The 21,602-nt window shown below is 45.0% G+C and overlaps 1 pseudogene; it reads left to right on the top strand.

The window, feature by feature from the left end:
- LOC121558977 overlaps positions 1-21,602 on the top strand; it is a 170,432-nt pseudogene that overhangs the window by 24,197 nt on the left and 124,633 nt on the right.

Genomic DNA, 21,602 nt, shown 5'->3' with positions numbered 1-21,602 from the left:
GCATCAAAGGGACAATGGACGGGGCCATGTACCGTCAAATCTTGGGTGAGAACCTCCTTCCCTCAGCCAGGGCATTGAAAATGGGTCGTGGATGGGTATTCCAGCATGACAATGACCCAAAATACACGGCCAAGGCAACAAAGGAGTGGCTCAAGAAGAAGCACATTAAGGTCCTGGAGTGGCCTAGCCAGTCTCCAGACCTTAATCCCATAGAAAATCTGTGGAGGGAGCTGAAGGTTTGAGTTGCCAAACATCAGCCTCAAAACCTTAATGACTTGGAGAAGATCTGCAAAGAGGAGTGGAACAAAATACCTCCTGAGATGTGTGCAAACCTGGTGGCCAACTACAAGAAACGTCTGACCTCTGTGATTGCCAACAAGGGTTTTGCCACCAAGTACTAAGTCATGTTTTGCAGAGGGGTCAAATACTTATTTCCCTCATTTAAAATGCAAATCAATTTATAACATTTTTGACATGCGTTTTTCTGGATTTTGTTGTTGTTATTCTGTCTCTCACTGTTCAAATAAACCTACCATTAAAATTATAGACTGATCATGTCTTTGTCAGTGGGCAAACGTACAAAATCAGCAGGGGATCAAATACTTTTTTCCCTCACTGTATATACGTCCCTCCACTTCACCCGCCTCCTCGAGTTTCTTCTGCGCCCGTGCATTGATTATCGACCACTGAACAGGGAAACGATAAGATTTAGTTATCCTCTCCCCCTCATTCCTTCAGTGATTGAATCAATGCATGGGGCACGCTTCTTCACCAAATTGGACCTCAGGAGTGCGTACAACCTGGTGCATATCCGAGAGGGAGATGAGTGGAAAACAGCATTCAGCACAACCTTGGGGCATTATGAATACCTGGTGATGCCCTACGGTTTGATGAATGCTCCATCTGTTTTCCAGTCCTTTGTGAACGAGGTGTTTTGGGACATGCTTGGTCGCGGTGTAGTAGTCTACATCGATGACATCCTGGTGTATTCCGCTGCGCGCGCTGTGCATGTGTCCCTGGTTCGCAAGGTGCTGGCCCGACTGTTGGAAAATGACCTTTATGCTAAGGCAGAGAAGTGTATGTTTTTCCAGCAGTCCGTCTCCTTCCTTGGATATCGCATTTCCACCTCAGGTGTGGAGATGGAGGGAGATCGCATTTCAGCTGTGCGTAATTGGCCGACTCCAACCACGGTTAAGGAGGTGCAGCGCTTCCTTGGCCTTTCCAACTATTATCGGTGGTTTATCCGGGTCTCAGTCAGCCTGACCTCTGGGTTTCACCCCGAGAGTAATGGGCAGGTGGAACGGGTAAATCAGGACGAGGGTAGGTTCCTGCGGTCATACTGCCAGGACCAGCCGGGGAGTGGTCGGTGTTTTTGCCATGGGCAGAATATGCCCAGAACTCTCTCCGCCACTCCTCCCACTAACCTAACGCCTTTCCAGTGTATTCTAGGTTACCAACCGGTTCTGGCACCGTGGCACCAGAGCCAGACCGAGGCTCCTGCGGTGGATGACTGGTTTCGGCGGGCGGAGGAGACGTGGGATGCTGCCCACGTTCACCTCCAACGCGCCGTGCGTCGTCAGAATGCCAACGCTGACCGCCACCGCAGTGAGGCCCCCGTCTTTGTACCGGGGGATCGGGTCTGGCTCTCGACCCAGAATCTGCCCCTCTGCCTGCCCTGCCGGAAGCTGAGCCTGCGGTTTGTGGGGCCGTTCAAAGTTCTGCGTAGAGTCAACAAGGTCACTTATAGGTTATTACTTCCCCCTGATTACCATATTCACCCCCTCGTTTCATGTGTCTCTCCTCAGGCCGGTGGTAGCTGGTCCGCTCCAGGAGTCTGAGGTGCGGGAGGTCCCTCCACCTCCTCTGAACATCGAGGGGGCCCCGGCGTACTCTGTCCGTTCCATCCTGGATTCGAGGCGTCGGGTGGGGGGCCTTCAGTACCTCGTGGAGTGGGAGGGGTACGGTCCGGAGGAACGGTGCTGGGTTCCGGTGAGGGATATCCTCGATCCCTCCATGTTACGGGATTTCCACCGTCGCCATCCGGCTCGCCCTGCTCCGCGTCCTCCTGGCTGTCCCCGAGGTCGGGGTCGGCGCGCTGCTGGAGCCACGCGTCAAGGGGGTGGTAATGTCACGACTTCCGCCGAGGCTGCCTCCCCTCCTTGTTCGGGCAGGTTTCGGCGTTCGTCGTCACCGGCTTACTAGCTGCTGCCGATCCATTTATCATCACTCCACTTGTCTTGTCTAATTAATCACACACACCTGGTCCTTATCCCCAAGTGGTCATTGTATAAGTGTTCCCTCTGCTTCCTTGTCTGTGTGGGTGATTGTTTGTAGTGAGCGGTGTGTAGCTCGGTTGAGCTACCCTTACCTTGTTGTTGCCAGGGTAGATATTTCCCTTGTGCCTGAGTTTTGTTGTCGCATGCTTGCGCAACTGTTTATCAACGGAATAAACTCTTTGGATGCGTATTACTCTCCTGCGCCTGACTCCTTCTATCACACGCATCACATCATCAGTGTTTTTTCTGTATGAAATGACTGGAAAGGACTTCTTGTGTCACTAGTGTGTGGTGGAAATTCTAACCAGAAAGGAAGAGCGACTGTAGATTCTTGAAACAACTTATTTTATTATAAGAATTGCAATTCTGGAGGGGTTAACAATCACACAGGTGCAGAGTTAAGAGCCCAACGAAAAAGAGTTGGGTCTCCGTTTTTATAAGAAAAAGTACAACCCCCCTTTGGGTGGTGTGACAAACAGACAGAACAATAGCAGTGAGGAAGTACTGGTTGGTGACCTTAATGTACAGTCAAAGGACTATGCAACTGATAATCTGTGGTTGGTCTGTGGTGAGGTCTTTTCTCAATGCTCATTGTCTCTACACTGTTTCTAAAAGGAACCGAAAACATTTGTCCTGCTCGTCTCTTACAGCTTAGTTCAGTCTACTGATAAATAACAGGATATGGAATAACAGCATTTTGTCTGTAAGTGCAAAACCATGAGTCAGTTACGTAGACAAAGGGGAAGTGTTGGGAGCAAGTCTCATTAGTACATCATATGACTTTAATTAAATGCATAGATACACTGGATAAACATTATAACAGACTTTAGTTAAATGCATAGATACACTAGATAAACATTATTACAGTAATTTTTGCCACCATAAGTGTTAGAAGATTTAAACAGGCACACCTTTGATAGAACTAGTCTTTTTTTCTCAATCAATGTTATTTATTTATTATTGGGCAAACCATGATGGGCTTCAATAGATAAGCCTAGGTCCATCCTAGACAAAATTCAAACCTTCCTGCAGCTATGTTGCTAGGACCACAAACAGGACAGAATCAATCAGACATAAACGGAGCCTTGATATGAGAGAGAGAGAGAGAGGAGAGAGCACAAGCAAATGAGGGCAAGAATCAGTGTCCTGGGTAGCCCTCTGTTGGAAGTCATGGGCGCAACGCAGCTAGACTCAGGATACCCTTAAGTGTCTGTGAAAGTGTGGGTGTGCATCATGAGTCATCCCTATCCTCTGTGTGTATGGCTGCCATTGACAGATTGATCAATCTGAGGAGGCTAATGCTCAGCTAGCGCCTCCATCACCCATTAAGGAATGAGCTTAGTCACAGCCAGGGATTCTCTCAGGCCGCCTCTCTGCCATAGACAACACTGTATGACTGACTCATAGTGTGCCATTAGAAATACAATTATGGATGAGCCACTGATTATACAGGAGTGCGTTTTCTTTAACGCCTACCACAGCAATTGGGATCAACTGATAAGTCAGAGTGGCTACCAGTGATGTCAACTTACCTCTGGACTGAACAGAAACTCTCACATCAGAAACCGCTGAGTAGAGCAATATGGAAGTTTCGGTACAAATTAGTATAAATGCAGACAGATAATTTGTTCGTTCGACATGGTGGGATCTTTTTTTGTCTGTAAAATGTATTACGCGAGAAATGGCGGTGGAAATACCTTTGTGCGCAAATATTTATATAATAACCATCATATCGAAGTAAACTTGGAGTCATGCGATGATATGGTGTGTGGTCCTCCCACTACGACTTGGAAAACCATGCAGTTTATTAGGATACAGATGAAATAAGTTATGATGAACTTCACAGAGTGGTGAAAGTTCCCGGTGATGAGCTTTATGCTCCTTTCATATCGATGGTCTTATTCTGGTGGCGTGATGATCGTTGCTTGGCTGCCGTTTGACAAAAAAAGAATCTTGCTCTTATCCATAATAATCTCATAATGTAGACTACCCTACCCGCACTGTATCTGCGAGCTGTTCGCTAGAGCGCACGTGCCAAGACCAGAGTAGGCACATTTGTGACAAAACTATCGGTAGAGTTGAAAATGCGATAGAAACACATTCAAATTTAGATTTGTATTCGGTACATGAAAACTTAAACGAAAAAGTACATTTTGTGTGGACTACTTGTCATCATGCACTGATTTTTATCCGCAACAAGTCAGTTTGGTGCAAACACACCACTGGTGGGAAAATACACAATTTTCTTTATGCGGATTTTAGAATATTCACATGAAAATCTGTCGTCAATTGGATGGAAACCTAGCTATGGATACTCAGTGATTCCCACATAAAAAAATAAACTTATAGTATTTTTTGCAGTTTTTATTTGTGTAATTATGAGTTTTTATTGTGTGTGTGTGCACGCATGATTGTGTGTTTGGAGTGTTTGAGTGTATATCTTTGCTGGTCAAAGCCGCTGGAGCAGAGAGAGGGTGGAAACCACTGAGATTTGAAACTTTGTTAGAAATTTATGAAGTGCTAAAATGTTTTATCCCCAGGGAGGCCTAGCTGGCTGTCACTGGTAAGACATTTACTTCTAGGCACTGACTCTGACACCAGACAGAGATCCAGAGGTAGGCAGCAGGCAGGCACAGGGCCATGCTCAGCCAGGAGAAGTTATGCACTGAGTGTACAAAACATTAAGAACGCTTCTTAATATTGAGTTGCACCAATATTTTCCCTCAGAACAGCCTCAATTCGTTGGGGCATGGACTCTACAAGGTGTCGAAAGCGTTCCACAGGGATGCTGGCCCATGTTGACTCCAATGCTTCCCACAGTTGTTGTGTCAAGTTGGCTGGATGTATTTTGGGTGGTGGACCGTTCTTGATACACATTGGAAACTGTTGAGCGTGAGAAACCCAGCAGCCCAGGCATCTACTACCATACCCCATTCAGGCACTTAAATCTTGGCTATTATTATTATTATTATTATTATTATTATTATTATTATTATTATTATTATTATTATTATTATTATTTGTCTTACCCGTTGACCCTCTGAATGGCACACATACACAATTCATGCCTCAATTGTCTCAAGGCTTTAAAATACTTATTTAACCTGTCTCCTCCCCTTCATCTACACTGATTGAAGTGGATTTAACAAATTATATCAATATGTCATGGAAAGAGCAGGTGTTCATAATGTTTTGTACACTCAGTTTATACACCACTCAGAAATTAACCACCTAGCAATTAGCTCTGAGCCACCTGATACTAATTGGTCCCACTTTGTGTTTCACTCCCTTCCAAGGGAGCTACGTAATGACACACACTTTTACATCATCAACACTCTTTTCCCCCTTGTTGGTCCCCTGCTCAACCAAAGCAGCATACATGTTCAATGCTGTGTATGAGCAAATGACCTCACTTCAGTGCCTGTTATTTTACTTTTATGTAATGAATGTGATTTAAGCGGTATCAAGGATTAGATGATGACTAAAAAGGTCCACATTAAAGACACTGTAAACATCTGGTCCATAACAAAAGCATTTATTGGTTTCATCATGGCCAAGTAAATAACTACTGTTCTATATTTAGAAGTAAACATACATATATATTGGATCTTAATTTGACCAGTATTGTCGCAGCAAAAGAATCCTGCAGCAACAGGATTTGAAAGTTTAGTCCATAATGTTGCTTGATCGGTGGTTAGGCTATTAGCTGGCCAAAATTAGGCTATGTGAAAAGTGTATTACCTTTAATAAAACCGTGTGTTAGTGCGGGTTTTCAGTGAATTTATGTAAATCATGAAGCTGATCTGCATTATCTCAGCAGGAAAATTCTTAGCAACAAAGTGTGATCAAATTAAGATTCTACGCCTGTAGTATACCCGTTCAAGTCAGTTGTCATGTCATCTAATGTTTTTGTTCTCTTTGTTCTCCTCTCTTGCAGTTTTTAGTGAAGATCTACGTTCCAGCTTATATTTTGTCAATGCATCTCTGCAAGAGGTAGTGTTTGCCAGCACCACAGGGACCCTGGTGCCCTGTCCTGCTGCAGGCGTGCCCCCCGCCTCGCTGCGCTGGTACCTGGCCACCGGAGAGGAGATCTACGATGTGCCTGGGATACGCCACGTGCACCCCAATGGCACCCTCCAGATCTTTAACTTCCTCCCCTCCAGCTTTAGTAAGCTAATCCATGACAATACCTACTATTGCACAGCTGAAAATCCTTCAGGGAAAATAAGAAGCCAAGATGTCCACATTAAGGCCGGTAAGTGTTTATTTTAAACAGTAACTGTTGTTGTTTTCATTCTTAATTTCTGCTTATATGTATTTCATTTGCTTTTGCCAAATGCCACCCCTCTTGCTATCCTCAGTATTTCGGGAACCCTACACGGTCCGGGTGGAAGACCAGAAAGCCATGAGAGGCAATGTAGCGGTCTTCAAGTGCATTATCCCTGCCTCCGTGGAGTCTTACGTCACTGTCGTATCGTGGGAGAAAGACACAGTCTCACTATCCTCAGGTAAGACAACATTTGTATATCTTGGTCAGAATTTTGTTCAATTCCTTGCTTGGACTCTTCAAATCAGCTATTGGATTACACGTTCAGAGGAGTGATTCGTAGGTGAAGCTAACAAAATAAGATTTGTTTACACAGACAGTGCTATGGATCCCAAGTTTTCTGCATGGGAAGCCTTCCCTGCTCTGCTCTGTGTTCTTGGGCCACTGTTCTGTCTCTCTGTGACTTACCTGTTTGTGGTCTCAGTCAGCTATTACTGGAGCACCATGGAATCCTGTCTTCCTACACTTATAGCCAAGCTAATGGCTGTCTGTCATATTGACCCCCCCACCCCTCGATTGGAACCATTCATTGCACAGGTTGATATTGTACATTAAACGTTCGATTGATGCCCACCCTCTGGGCAATTTTGCTCTATATGGGTCATTTAGAAAAATATAGACAAGCACACACCTCATGCCATTTGACAGAGGGCAAATTGTGGGACATGTTTTAGTGACATTTTAAATGTGTCTGCTCAAGCACAAAGATCCCTTCTGTGATCCATGTCTCTGTGTACTGGTTGCTAGTCGAGGGCATTACTGTTTCTGCTGCTGTAAGGATATATTATATGATTTATAATGAGTTTAGGTCATGCAGTATTGTAGTCTTATGGAACCTTTATTTTTATATTTTCAATTTTTACTGCAAAACAGCCAGGGTGTTATAAAGGTGAATAATGTGTAGGAGCAGTGATGTGTTTTATCATCACCCAGTTCTTAGAAGTGCTTGACATGCATTAAAAACAACCTAGATGGGATTGTCTCTGTTTATTCCAATAACTATCAAGCCACACGAGGCCTGTCAGAAGCATCATCAGCATGGCCAGAATCAGTGCTCTTTCCCTGCTAAATATTTGATGATGTTCTGATGCATGAGCAAATGCACCTTACACTGTTATGGAGAGGATATGTTTATGGCGTGAGCAGGGGTTACAATGGGCATTAAAGGGTGTGTGTTTTATTTCTTTACCAGGGGTTTGATTCCTGGTTGTGTGTGTGTGTATATGTTTGAATATATGTTAGCATGAGGTTATCAACCAGGCCTGGAAACAGAGCAGTTTGACCCAACCTATTCTTCTCTGAGGGTTGCCAACCCTGCACTCTAAATTTTTCATGAAAGAAGACTTGGTCTCGGTGGACACAAAATAAAGCTATCCAACTGCTGTGCTAAATTATTAATCCAAGGTTTTTGTTGGGAACAGTTACATCAAGCACACATCCGCAGTCAGCCTTTCTATTGGAATTCAAAGACCAAAACACATTCCACACACAACAGATCCACCTCAACCAGCTTGAGCCTCTGATGGCAGTTATTATACATGTTGGTTTTTAATCTGTTTAGAAACATCAGTATTAGCTAACAAATAATTGTTATTATTATAGATGTAGCTATTATTTTCACTATACAATCATTTTCTTTGTGGTTGTTCAATAAAATATGTATGTATGTTATAGATTCATGTATCATATAATCCCTTTACAGTAGACAGCTAAGGTGTTACCCTATATATCTTAAAAATCATATTCTAATATGTACAAGGGACTGGTTTGCATTGCGTCTCATCTGAAACCTTTGAATTTCCAGTGATTCATGTCAGGGGAAAGAATATGTATAATTACAGACTAGGGCTGGTTCTAATTAATCAACTGTGATTGAAAAGTTAATTACAATATGAATGATCTCTTAAAATAAGGACTGCTTAGTAGTCATTTGAAGTGGCCCTGTTTTCAATTTGAATGAGCACCGCAACTCACAATGTTGCCACTAACTTACCATTAACCTGTCATGCATTATAAAATGTACCTCGCCGTGCGGCTTTTCAAATTCATGGCAGCCGCTCGGCTCCTCACTGCTTTTGATAAACAACTGACAGAGCTAATAGGGAGATGAAAGAGAAAAAAGCAGAGGAGTGGAGCTTGCAGAGCAGCTGTCTTTTATATGGGACACCTAATGCATCTCCAGCTTTTTTATGTGTGTGTATCAAGTGGTGGGGCTGATGAATACGGGATGGGCTGGATGGCACATCTTTTTGTCTTCTGCATCTGCTTTGCCTTTGTCTCTCACCTTTCACATGTGATCCAATTTAATGAGGGGGCCTTGATGGAAAAACGCTGATGAAAACTAGCTCTCTAAGGGATGTACACAACATGTTGTCAAACAGGTTTGTATTCCCCTTGGATGGGGGATTTACAATGCAATTATGAGTCCTATGGTTATACAATAACTTCTTCTTCCTCTCTTCTCTCTCACACTCTTCCTCTTTGTTTTGCTGGATGAAGCAGAGGTGGGGTTTGCTGCACAGTGAACCTGTCTCATTCAGAGCACGTCTCTGCATGGCCCTGCATTGGTCCTCTGGGTTTCAGTCTCCTCCAATGATGCTACACTCTGCACCTACTGGGAAACTTGTATTCATCCATGTGAGGTGGGACTTTGTCTTGAGCAAACGGCATACTGTGTATACAGTATCTTACACATGTTGTTTGCTGGCGTTCGCAAACATTTGCACATATTTAAATGTTAATTTAAGTGTCAGGATGTTGCCATAGTGCTGCTGCATCAAACTTTTTTGCACCAACTTTGTAGCCTGGTAGATCAAATTGCCCCAGACAGACAGACAGACAGACATACAGGTACAAGGCCTGTGTATGAGTGAGATGGCCAGTGTCTGTCTACTGTTGCTGGGAGGAAAAGTAGAGACTGGTCCTCTGGTGCCTGGAGATAGTGCTTTCTCATTAGAACAAACACACGTGCCTTTCATATTTTCAAGCTGAAGATTAAGCTGGAGATGGTGCAAGGGAAGCTTTTCTCAAGCATTAAGGCACAGGCTTACTGCAATGCTGGAGGAGAGGGATGACTGTAAGCCTCTCACTCCTCTTCTCTCTCCTCTCTTTCTCCCTCCACTTCTCTCTCCTCTCTTTCTCCCTCTCCTTCTCTCTCCTCTCTTTCTCCCTCTCCTTCTCTCTCCTCTCTTTCTCCCTCTCCTTCTCTCTCCTCTCTTTCTCCCTCTCCTTCTCTCTCCTCTCTTTCTCCCTCTCCTTCTCTCTCCCCTCTCCTTCTCTCTCCTCTCTTTCTCCCTCTCCTTCTCTCTCCCCTCTCCTTCTCTCTCTCTTTCTCCCTCTCCTTCTCATCACCTCTTTCACTTGCTCACTTATAAGGAATGTTGTTGAAAGGCATTTGTTATTAGATGTATTGGTGATAGCGTTGTATACTGAGCAGCTTTCCTGTTTCTTAGTGTTGGTACAATACCATAATGGTATTAAATGCAGTCATATATACTGTATAATCTTCTGGATTTGACCTTCTATTAGGGCTCACGGGTCGTAGTGGCCAGAGAAAAGGGCCTTACGATTCTACTGATGTAGTCTTAAAGTCTCTATCCCGGATGATCAGTGAGTCTTCTTCCTGCTCCTCATTTACTGGCCTTGACTGCCAGCCTACCCTCCTCCATTGCGTAACACTTGGCAGAAGGCCCGAGTCAATTTCCTGCTGGCTGCAAAACACTGTTTTCTATTTGGTTTATGCAAATGTGACGTCCAATGATCCGAGCGTTACCAGAACCCCTGGATACATTTTTCAGACACATTTATGTGGGCTGCTTCACAACTGTGTACTCTACACTAACTGTTTAAATGCCTCAGCAATCTCTCACGCTGCTCTTGACGCCACTCACCCTCATTCAAGGTACTTGAGCAGTGCTAATCAAAGCTTATCAAGGAGTTTGCCTGCTAATAGCATCAGTGTCGTAACCAGCCAATCTCCATAATGTCTGGGATGCCCTTACAGGAGCTAGAGTAGGGAAGGAAGGAAGCTATCATCACACAGCAGCTTCATGACACCTCCCCATTTTTCACTGGGATTGACAGTCAGGCCAACTTTGAAAAGAGGGCAGAAAGAAGCTCTTACTGGTTCTGTTAGTCTGCCGAGGGGGAAGAAGAAGATGGAGCGGAGAGTGGGAGAGGCTGAAGCTTTCCTTGGTAAACAAAGGCATCCATACTGCATTGCATAGGCCACACTGTTATCTCTCTCTCTCTCTCTCTCTCTCTCAGAAAGAGGGAGAGCATGATCTCTATCTAACCACAGAACGATTGCGAGGCAGCCCTGGGCTAGTGTGTGTGTGCGTGCATGCCTTCGTGCGTGGTGCCTGCGTGTGCTATTCCTCCCACCCTGCAGTAAAGCCTCCATTTTACTCCTGCTCCACCCAGAGCAGCAGCAACTGAAATGCTGACCCTCATCTTCCACTAGATCCCAGTTCATAGTCTACTCATGCACAGCTGCTGAAAAGCTTGGGGAGATGGGGTATTGGGAGTGTGTGTGCGTCTGTGAGTGTGTGCGTGTGTGTAGAAGGATACAATCCATAAATATCAATATTTGTGTGCATTAACCACGTGGCTACCAGAGAGAATTATGGGAACATGAGCTGAAGGATGCATTTGTGCATTTGCAGCATGAATGCTGTGTGAAGTGGAGTTTTGGGAATTGGGGTGAGGGGAGAATGGACCCTTTTTTATGTGAGTGGAGTGAGCAGAGGAGATGGTCTGGGGTGGGTTGTTGATCTAAATGTACAGTACCAGTCAAAAGTTTGGACACACCTACTCATTCAAGGGTTTTTCTTTATTTTTACTATTTTCTACATTGTAAAATAATAGTGAAGACATCAAAACTATGAAATAACTCATAAGGAATCATGTGGTAACCAAAAAAGTGTTTAAAAAATCGCTAATCACAATTGAGAACCACACTGCTGGGTTTTCATTTCATGTTAAAATCATATTGTTTCACACAACTCAGCCCTCAATATGAACCATAGATTACATTTTGTTCTTCTATTTTATTCATATGTGTCACGATCGTTTACGAACGAGAAGGACCAAGGCGCAGCGTGATATGCATTCATGTTTATTTAACGAATAAACGCACAACCAAAACAACAAACGAAACGTGAAGTCCAAGGTAGACAAATAACATACCTCACACGGAACAAGATCCCACAACTAACAGGTGCCAAAAGGCTGCCTAAGTATGGTCCCCAATCAGAGACAACGAGCTACAGCTGCCTCTGATTGGGAACCACCCCGGCCAACATAGATCTGCACATACTAGATCTAAAACATAGAAATCAACATAGCAACACCCAACACGGAAAATACACAATCTGACTCAACAAATACAAGTCCTCAGAGTCAGGGCGTGACAGTACCCCCCCCCAAAGGTGCGGACTCCGACCGCGCCACATAAACATAACAGGGTAGGGGCCGGGTGGGCATTCCGCCTCGGAGGCGGATCCGGCTCCGGGTGTACCACCACTTACTCTCCACCTCCCTGTTGCGTGCTGCTTCCCCTCTCCTTCCTCCCACGACGTACCAAGCCCTGTCTGGACCCTGGTGTGGGAGACCCCGAACCTGGAGAGGGGCTGATGTCTGGGTCTGGACTGGAACCGCTCACTGGAGCTGGACCCGACGATGGTGGATCGAACTGCTCTGGCTCCGGAGTAGAGCCGCTGACCGGAGCTCGATCAGGCACCGGTGGAGCGGACTGCTCTGGCTCCGGAGTGGAGCCGCTGACCAGAGCTGGACTGGACACCGGTGGAGCGGATTGCTCTGGCTCCGGAGTGGAGCAGCTGACCGGTGCCGGACCAGGCACCGGTGGAACAGGCACGGGCCATGCCGGACTGGACACACGCACCACTGGCTTGGTGCGGGGAGCAGGAACGGGCCGAACTTGGCTGATGACGCGCACCCCTGGCTTGGTGCGGGGAGCAGGAACGGGCCGGACTGGGCTGACGACGCGCACCACTGGCTTGGTGCGGGGAGCAGGAACGGGCCGTACCGGACTGGCGACGTGCACCACTGGCCTGGTGCGGGGAGCAGGAACAGGCCGGGCCGGGCTGGCGACGCGCACCACAGACTTGGTGCGAGGGACAGGAACAGGTCGGACCGGGCTGGCGACGCGCACCACTGGCTTGGTGCGAGGGGCAGGAACAGGCCGGACCGGGCTGGCGACGCGCACCACGGGCTTGGTGCGAGGGGCAGGAACAGGCCGAACCGGGCTGGCGACGCGCACCACTGGCTTGGTGCGAGGGACAGGAACAGGCCGGACCGGGCTGGCGACGCGCACCACTGGCTTGGTGCGAGGGACAGGAACAGGCCGGACCGGGCTGGCGGCACGCACCACTTGATTGGTGCGAGGGACAGGAACAGGCCGGACCGGGCTGGCGACGCGCACCACTGGCTTGGTGCGAGGGACAGGAACAGGCCGGACCGGGCTGGCGGCACGCACCACTTGATTGGTGCGAGGAGCGGGACTGGGTTCCTTCATTAACCCCCGCTCCTTCTGCTGCCTAATCAGCTCCTCTCGCCGTGCCTCTACACTTTCCTTCTGCTCCCTCTGAACCAATGACCCCCCTAATCTGGTGGCCTCCTCTGCTAAACAGCGGAACCGCTCTATCGCGGCCTCCCGCTGCCTCGTCTTCCACGGCGTGTGCCCCCCCCCCCACATTTTTTTTGGGGTTGTCTCTCCCCCGTGATCATGGCCTCCATCCCTCTTGCCAAACTCTCGCTCATCTCCTCCCAAGTCCATCCTCTCTCCTCGGCACGCTGCTTGGTCCAGGATTGGTGGGATCTTCTGTCACGATCGTTTACGAACGAGAAGGACCAAGGCGCAGCGTGATATGCATTCATGTTTATTTAACGAATAAACGCACAACCAAAACAACAAACGAAACGTGAAGTCCAAGGTAGACAAATAACATACCTCACATGGAACAAGATCCCACAACTAACAGGTGCCAAAATGCTGCCTAAGTATGGTCCCCAATCAGAGACAACGAGCTACAGCTGCCTCTGATTGGGAACCACCCCGGCCAACATAGATCTGTACATACTAGATCTAAAACATAGAAATCAACATAGCAACACCCAACACGGAAAATACACACCCTGACTCAACAAATACAAGTCCTCAGAGTCAGGGCGTGACAATATGTCAAGATGGCATATTGTAGCAAACGAGTAACCTACTGTGTTTGCTATTGCTGTCTGATGTTTGTAGTCCTCAGCTTTTCTGTGATGTGGGACAGAGGGATGGAGGCAGTGTTAGGGTCAATTCAAAATTGAAGTCTGTCAATTCCGGAATTAATCTATATTTCCAATTCAATCATTGAGAAAAGGGCAACTATTTTCATGACTTCTGAATAAACTGAAGAGGAGAAGCAATTAATTTCAGATGTTCAATTTTAAAATAAAAAAATCAGAATACTTCCTGAATTCAGTGACTTCAATTTGAAGTGACCCCAACCATGGAGGGAGGGATATAATTGTTTGTGTATTTTCACATTGTACAACATGAGTAAAACAAATTGTATGAGGTGCACTCACCTCTTTTAAGGAGGGATGTACAGTATAAATTAAGAGGTCAGAGTATTACTGCAGTATTACTATAGTATAGCAATTTTCTATTGAGGAGGCCGAACACCAGATTTCCTGCTGATACATTACTGCAGTATTACTGCAGTATTATAGCAATTTTCAATTGAGGAGGCCGAGCACCAGATTTCCTGCTGATACAGTGCCTGCCTGCCACCCAGCCTAGCAAAGCTATAGAAAACAACAACTGTTGATCACAGTTAGAGTGCTGAGCAGGCGTTCTTACATCACAGTTTACTGATAAATAAGAGCAATATGGAAGCCATTAGGCCACTTAGGATGAAAATGATTAGGTGGTGATCTGTGGAGCGATGGGTACTAAGCGTGGTTTAATCTTTAATAAGCAGTGATGGGTTTATGGTATGTTGCAGTTTGCCATCAGTTGTCGGAACGGGAACGGGCCTTTCCAGTGCTTATGGATTACACTTCTGTACAGGTGGACTGGACCCGGGCCAGCCTACATCATGGCAGCTGGCCAAGAAACAGATTAGTAATAAGCACGGCGTTAGATAATTACAGGCGGAACAACCAATTAATTTCTGTTTATAAACCACTTCTAGATTTGGGGTTGTGTAACCCATGGTGCAGTGGGGCAGGCGTCCCCTGGTCGGGGTGTGTTGGTGGCAGGTGGCGAGGGTTGTGGTTGGCGCCTCCCATATGGTCTGGAGAAGAACACTGGATAAACAGAGAAGAGAGGCCAATTGATGTTCAATCAACCTCCCAGAATGCAACAGTGTCTGATCCCATCTTAAAAGCCTTGAAAAAAGGCACTTAAAGAAACTAAAGCACCACTGACTGACCAAAGGGATTTTATTTCTCTACGTCATCCTTCCAATCTGAGATGAATGCATCTTCCTCTCAGGGTGGTCAATCTAGAAAAATACAGTAAATCGCATTTAGTCCATTAAACTTTCACACTAAAGCCGTGAGCCATTCTGCCCATACTGGGGGCCTTAACGCTGATTGGAAACGGTCAAGACGTTAAAGACACTGAAGTAAACTAATCAAGTGGAGTGAAACTGTTTCTTGTGCAACAAAGAACTCATCTCAGACAACAAATGGAATTGCAGTTTTGGTGTTGTTGGTGGATATCTAGATAGTTTTTTATATTAGATACAAATCTGTTATTAGTGTTACTATACAGTGTGTCTACAGTGTAGCAGTGCTCCTCGCCACTGCTGCCTGCCAGTATTATCATTTTAAGGTGACCTTCCATTTCTGTTTTGATGGATGAAACATCAAACTTCATTGGCCCCTTTTCTACAACCCTATATGGCCAAGTCCTTCTTCTTCTTTCCCCCTCTCCCTTCTTCCTTAACACTAACCCTAGGAACATGGACAAAGTGCACCAGTGGCATGTCTTTGACCACTCCTTCCCCCTTCAGCCTACACTACAGTATGTCTCCCCTGAATGTGAGTATCAGACCTGCGGTGTGTAGTGGGTTTGTGTGCATTGCTGTCTATCCATCCATCCATCCAGGACTGACGGACCGTCAGATGGTTCCTCATCAGGAGAGTATAGCAATTAGTGTTAGCATGGTGATATGGTTTAGGGGGTTGGGTAGCATGGGAGGGTCTAGGAGTTGGTCTAGGATTGGGCGTTTGAGTGCTTCTGGTGGCAGCAGGGTGGTGGTGTGGCTCTCTCCAGGCTGTCACAAAGATGCTTACGGTCTAGAAAAGGGGTGGCCAACTCTTCTGGATAGCTAACTGGGTGTGCAGGCTTTTGTTGCAGCCCTGCACTAATGTAACAAATCTGATTCAGCTTACCTGAAATAGCAAAAGTGAGGCTCATAAAGTAGGGATGCGATTGATTTTGAGATGCACAGACATCTGCCTTGGGCTTGGTAGGTGCACTCTTGACATTTTCCATTTTGTGCAAACCGCAGTGAAATGGGAAGCAATTATCTGTCCCTGTCTTCCTTTGGTATTATGGAGCCTTTCATAGTGTTGTTGACTGTGACGTCACAAGGTGGCGGCTGTGGAGACTGACCTTTTGACAGACGCAGCCTGCAATCTTCACATCCGTGTAGGAGTTCAGCCAGCCAATCAGAGCAGCTCTTGCTGCTGCACAGTCTTATCACCTGCATACAGCTGCTGCTGCCTCTCTGATGGAGCAAGGAGTAGAGGGAGGGAGCGAGTGAGTGAAGGAGGGAGGGAAGGAGCAAGAGAGAGGGAGAGATGTTTCTGCGGTCCCACAGGATGATTTCTGCTGCATGTACCAGCACATATCCATGTATTTTAAAGCACTAATTTCACATTTAATTTTCAGGGTATATTGCTGGTGTGCTTTGAACATATTTGAAGTACCTTTTTTTTGCTGTTTGAGAAATGTTAAGTGCCTCAATCATCGTAATTAAGTATGATGATAGAAAAATAGTTAAATTGGGTTTTAGAGCAAAAGCATGCTTTCTAGCCATAGTGAAATTAAATAAATAATATATAGAGAAAAAAAGCTCAATCTGAATTGATTTTCCTGTTACTTTCTGCTGTACTTGTTACCATGGAAACCTGGTCATATTCCCATGGCCTCCTAGGGCAAGTGTAATTGTTGTCTGTTTCTCTAAGCCAAATTCTCCAGCTCTCTCAAATGGTTCATCTACCGATCAAATAAAAAAAACATTCTCAAGGATATATTCCTCCTGGAGTCTCTACAATTGGAGCTTTATGAACCTGCCTGTTTGGCATTTAGTAGTCTCTGACCACAATCATCAAAAGATAGTGTACTATGTTTACCTTTGCTGGCAATAAAGTAATGCCTTCGCTTCTCCCATTCTATTTGATAATACATTTTTGCCTACTCCAAAGGACTGTTGCATTTGTAATGTAAATAGCTGCTTGTAGGGATGTACAGTAACTGCCATTACCAAGCCCCTCTCATACTGTCTTTACCTCATGCAGGCTTTCTATTTCCTACCCAAATGAGAGGAGAGAGAGAGCTCTCGTTTTCCAACAGGAATAATTAGCTGACATTGGGGCTGCGTCGCTGGGCTGTGAGCATGCTCACTCAGCTAAAAGGCCTGGGATGGTTCTCAACTTTTCGGCTTTGAATCAAAGGGGACTTTGGGTCACCTGTTTCCTCAGTATTTCAAGTCAGATATTGTCCTGTCACTGTGTTCTCTTCCAGATCAATACTAATTAATAGTCTTCCATAGAGGGATACTGACTGAAGTATCCATGTACTGTATGGTAAACAGACAGACTCCTCTGTCAGAACCTACTGTAGGAGAGAGGTTTCGAATAGCTTGTGTTTGATACTAGGCACAGTGGTCATATGTTACTCCATTAGCCCTTTTGCTGTTTTGATAAAGACATTCTGTACAGTAAAAAAGCATGGGTCAGGTCTTAACTGGACACCTGGTGTTTACCTGCACACCATCAATCAACCAAGTCCCCATGGCCAAAATCCTATTTTGACAAATGCACCTTTAAAGATTGAAAGACTTGACTAATATTCTTTGATATCTCCTTTTTTTTTTGTTATTTTATATTACAAATGTATTTCATTTGTCAGTGAGCAATTTAGCAAATTTTATGTAAAACATATTTTTGTTGTTGAGAATAATAGTGTACAAATACACAGTGCATTCGGGAAGTATTCAGATCCCTTGACTTTTTCCACAATTTGTTACATTACAGCCTTATTCTAAAATTGATAAAATTGTTATTTTTCCTAATCAATCTACACACAAAACCCCATAATGACAAAGAAAAACGGAAATATAACATTTACATAAGTATTCAGACCCTTTACTCAGTACACCTCCTTTGGCCGCCATTCCTTCCAGTTCTCTGCTGCCAATGACTGGAACGATTTGCAAAAATCTCTGAAGCTGGAGACTCTTATCTCCCTCACTAACTTTAAGCATCAGTTGTCAGAGCAGCTTACCGATCACTGCACCTGTACACAGCCCTTCTGAAATTAGCCCACCCAACTACCTCATCCCCATATTGTTATTTATTTTGCTCATTTGCACCCCAGTATCTCTATTTGCACATCATCTCTTGCACATCTATCATTCCAGTGTTAATACTAATTGTAATTATTTTGCACTATAGCCTATTTATTGCCTTACCTCCATAACTTGCTACATTTGCACACACTGTATATATATTTTCTGTTGTATTTTTGACTTTATGTTTTGTTTTACCCCATATGTAACTCTGTGTTGTTGTTGTTTTTATCGCACTGCTTTGCTTTATCTTGGCCAGGTCGCAGTTGTAAATGAGAACTTGTTCTCAACTGGCTTACCTGGTTAAATAAAGGTTAAATAAAAATAAATAAAATAAAAAACTTTGTTGAAGCACCTTTGGCAGCGATTACAGCCTCAAGTCTTCTTGGGTATGATGCTACAAGCTTGGCACACCTGTATTTGGTGAGTTTCTCCTATTCTTCTCTGCAGATCCTCTCAAGCTCTGTCAGGTTGAATGGGGAGCGTCGCTGCACAGCTATTTTCAGGTCTCTCCAGAGATGTTCGATTGGATTCAAGTCCGGGTTCTGGCTGGGCCACTCAAGGAGATTCAGAGACTTGTCCCGAAGCCACTCCTGCGTTGTCTTGGCTGTGTGCTTAGGGTTGTTGTCCTGTTGGAAGGTGAACCTTCACCCCAGTCTGAGGTCCTGAGCGCTCTGGAGCAGGTTTTTATCCAGGATCTCTCTCTACTTTGCTCCGTTCATCTTTCCCACGATGCTGACTAGTCTCCCAGTCCCTGCAGCTGAAAAACATCTCCACAGCATGATGCTGCCACCACCATGCTTCACCGTAGGGATGGTGCCAGGTTTCCTCCAGACGTGACGCTTGGCAATCAGGCCAAAGAGTTTAGTCTTGATTTCATCAGACCAGAGAATCTTGTTTCTGATGGTCTGTGAGTATTTAGGTGCCTTTTGGCAAACTCCAAGCGGGCTGTCATGTGCCTTTTTACTGAGGATTGGCTTCCGTCTGAACACTCTACCATAAAGGCCTGATTAGTGGAGTGCTGCAGAGATGGTTGTCCTTCTGGAAGGTTCTCCCATCTCCACAGAGGAACTCTGGAGCTCTGTCAAAGTGACCATCGGGTTCTTGGTCACCTCCCTGACCAAGGCCCTTCTCCCCCGATTGCTCAGTTTGGCCGGGCGGCCAGCTCTAGGAAGAGTCTTGGTGGTTCCAAACTTCTTCCATTTAAGAATGATGGCCACTATGTTCTTGGGGACCTTCAACGCTGCAGACATATTTTAGTACCCTTCCGCAGATCTGTGCCTCGACACAATCCTGTCTCGGAGCTCTACGGACAATTCCTTCGACCTCACGGCTTGGTTTTTGCTCTGACATTCACTGTCAACTGTGGGAACTTATGTAGACAGGTGTGTGCCTTTCCAAATCATGTCCAATTAATTTCATTTACCACAGGTGGACTCCAATCAAGTTGTAGAAACGTCTCAAGGATGATCAATGGAAACAGGATGCACCGGAGCTCAATTTTGAGTCTTTATTTATTTATTTCACCTTTATTTAACCAGGTAAGCCAGATGAGAACAAGTTCTCATTTACAACTGCGACCTGGCCAAGATAAAGCAAAGCAGTGCGATAAAAACAACAACAACACAGAGTTACATATGGAATAAACAAAACGTACAGTCAATAACACAATAGAAAATCTATATACAGTGTGTGCAAATGTAGAAAGTTATGGAGGTAAGGCAATAAATAGGCAAAATAATTACAATTTAGTATTAACACTGTAGTGATAGATGTGCAGAAGATGATGTGCAAATAGAGATAGTGGGGTGCAAATGAGCAAAATAAATAACAATGTAAATAACAATATGGGGATGAGGTAGTTGGGTGGGCTAATTACAGATGGGCTGTGTACAGGTGCAGTGATCGGTAAGCTGCTCTGACAACTGATGCTTAAAGTTAGTGAGGGAGATAAGTGTCTCTAGCTTCAGATATTTTTGCAGTTCGTTCCAGTCATTTGCAGCAGAGAATTGGAAGGAATGGCGGCCAAAGGAGGTGTTGGCTTTGGGGATGACCAGTGAGATATACCTGCTGGAACACATACAATGGGTGGGTGTTGCTATGGTGACCAGTGATCTAAGATAAGGCGGGGATTTGCCTAGAAGCAAAGGGTCTGAATACTTTCTGTTTAGTATTTGATATGAAGTGTTTGATCCAATATTATAAAGATTGTAAATTATATGAGAGAGCGAGGAAAGCCACGTGTTAGTGGTATCATGAGTGAGGAGCAGAGGGTCGGTGTGCCAAGATAGATTGGGAGCCACTAGTGCTAATCTTAGGATTGGTGCGTGATGGAATGGCCTGGCTAGGGTGCGATATGACACCAATGAGAGGAATGATATGTAGGAAGTGAGTGGCAGCTAGTAATAGTTAGCAACTGGGTAGGATAAAAGTAGACTGGAAGAGCACTATATAGGCTGAGAGAGAGTCTATGTAATTTAGTCATGTGATAAGAGGCAAAGCACGTTCGTCTTATGTGATCCAGTACTGAAATAAATGTAAATCAAACTTCCATCTGAGTGTTTGCTACTTTCTCTTACATCCTGAACTTCTCCATACCAGAAACTCATCATAACAGTATTTTTAATACATTTGCAAACATTTCTAAAAACCTGTTTTCACTTTGTCATTATGGGGTATTGTGTGTAGATTGAGAGGATATATAAAAAAAAATCAATTTTAGAATAAGGCTGTAACGTAACAAAAAGTGTAAAAAGTCAAGGGGTCTGAATACTTTCCGAATGCACTGTATGTATAAAACATAAAGTACACCTTCCTAATATTGAGTTGCACCCCCTTTTGCCCTCAGAACAGCCTCAATTCTTAGGGACATGGACTCTACAAGGTGTCGAAAGTGTTCCACAGGGATGCTGGCCCATGTTGACTCCACAGGGATGTTGGCCAAATGCTTCCCACAGTTGTGTCAAGTTGGCTGGATGTCCTTTGGGTGGTGGACCATTCTTGATACACATGGGAAACTGTTGAGTGTGAAAAACCAAGCAGCGTTGCAGTTCTTGACACACTCAAACTGGTGCGCCTGGCACCTGCTACCATACTCTGTTCAAAGGCACATATTTTGTCTTGCCCATTCACCCTCTGAATGGCGCACACACACAATCCATGTCTCAGTTGTCTCGAGGCTGAAAAATCCTTCTTTAACCTGTCTCCTCCGCTTCATCTACACGGATTGAAGTGGATTTAACAGGAGACATCAAAAAGGGATCATAGCTTTCACCTCATGGAAAGAGTTCCTAATGTTTCGTACACTCAGTGTATGTTTATCATTTTCCTATTTATCCCCTCTCCCTGACTCTATTCCTCTCTCACATCTTTCTCTCTCTCCCACTTTCCCTCTGAAATGCAGTATTA

This window comes from Coregonus clupeaformis, chromosome 5, assembly GCF_020615455.1.
Source record: "Coregonus clupeaformis isolate EN_2021a chromosome 5, ASM2061545v1, whole genome shotgun sequence".
NCBI lineage: Eukaryota > Metazoa > Chordata > Actinopteri > Salmoniformes > Salmonidae > Coregonus > Coregonus clupeaformis.
This window is presented reverse-complemented; position numbering and strand designations above follow the sequence as displayed.